Below are 1,756 nucleotides of genomic sequence, written 5' to 3'. Positions count from 1 at the left end.
AATTATGCTGACAAAGCTGGAGTTAACAGAAACTAGAAAAAGAAGGAAGGCTTCTTCCCTTACAGGAATAAGAGGAAGTATGGCTCTGGCAACACCTTTGCTATAGGCAACTTTCAGAAAGTAATACACTTCTCAATTACTCTGTAGTGAGTTTTCAATACAAAAGTTACAATTCTTATGATTTTACAGAGAAAATGTGTTCAGATAAATTAGAATTGACAGTGCCACAAAACTAGTTTGTGTCAGAACCTGAATTTCAATGTAGACACTCTAATTCTAGTTGTCAGGGCAATGTACAGAGTGGACGAAGGAGAGAAGTAGGCGTACTGAAAGCAAAGACTATGACTCTACATGCTATATTGCTCTGATGCTTACTAGCCTAAGAGGTGGTGCACACTAAGCTCTTTATTGCCACAGGGGTAAAAGATCAATAATGCTAAATTAGAAGCTACCCACCGGTAATGGCAAAAAGCAGCAAGTGGGCATTGGGGCAATATGTAATCACAGTTGTTTTATTCCTGATAGACATTGAATGGAACCAAATGGGGAGCAACCATAGCTCAAAGGATTTCAGAATAATGGGCATCTTTGAAAAGTTTTCCTTTACCCTCCAACAGTCACGTTTCTGAATTGTCTCCATTTTGAATTACCTATCTACCCCCACATGCCTTCCTTTTATGGCACTGGACTGTACTATCTTTGCCATGATATCACTCAATACATTTATGCTTCTGAAGCCCAGCGACCATTTCCAACTGCCAGAAACATGTCCAGCACATAGTGTCTGTTCCAAAGGAACATTATCTTTCCGGAATGACTTGTATTTACAGGAATCAGAATTGGAACAAATAAGGACAGGAATATTGCTGCTGTTGATGTTGTTAAGTGCCATTGGGTTGATTCCAACTCATAGCAACCTTATGCCCAACAGAATGAAACACTTCCTGGTCTTGTGCCATCCTCACAATCGCTGTTACATTTAAGCCCATTGTTGCTGTGCCAATCCATCTTATTAGGATCTTCCTCTTTTTCACTGACCCTCCACTTGACCAAGCATGATGTCCTTCTCCAGGAACTTGTCCCACCTAACAACATGTCTGAAGTATGAGAGACTAAAGCTCACCATTTTGGCTTCTAAGAAGCATTCTGGCTGCACTTCTCCCAACACCAATTTCTTTATTCTGGCCATCCATGGTACTTTAAAAATTCTTCTCCAAACACCATAATTCAAATACATGGATTCTTTTACAGTCTTCTCATTCAATGATCAACTTCAACCTGCATATGAAGTTATTAAAATACCATGACTTGGATCAGGAGCAACTTCCTTAGTCCTCAAACTGACATCTTTGCTCTTTAGCACTTTAAATAGGTATTATGCAGAAGATTCCCCTAATGCAATATGTCATTTGATTTCTGGACAGCTGCTTCCATGAGTGTTCATTGTGGATCCAAGAAAATAAGTCTTTGACAACTTCAACTTTTCTCCATTTATCATGATGTTATTTATTGGTCCAACTGTGAGTTTTGCTTTCTTTACACTGAGATGCAATCCATATTGAAGGCTGAGTTCTTTGATCTTCATTGATAAATATTTTAAGTCCTCTTCACTTTCAGCAAGCAAAGGATATCATCTGCATATCACAGGTTGTTAATGATCTTCCTCCAATCCAGATACTATATTCTTCTTCATATAACCCAATTTCTCAGATTTTTTGCTCAACATTCAGATTGAATAAATATAACGAAATATGCA

Source organism: Chrysochloris asiatica, unplaced genomic scaffold (assembly GCF_000296735.1).
Source record: "Chrysochloris asiatica unplaced genomic scaffold, ChrAsi1.0 scaffold00069, whole genome shotgun sequence".
Lineage (NCBI taxonomy): Eukaryota > Metazoa > Chordata > Mammalia > Afrosoricida > Chrysochloridae > Chrysochloris > Chrysochloris asiatica.
This window is presented reverse-complemented; position numbering follows the sequence as displayed.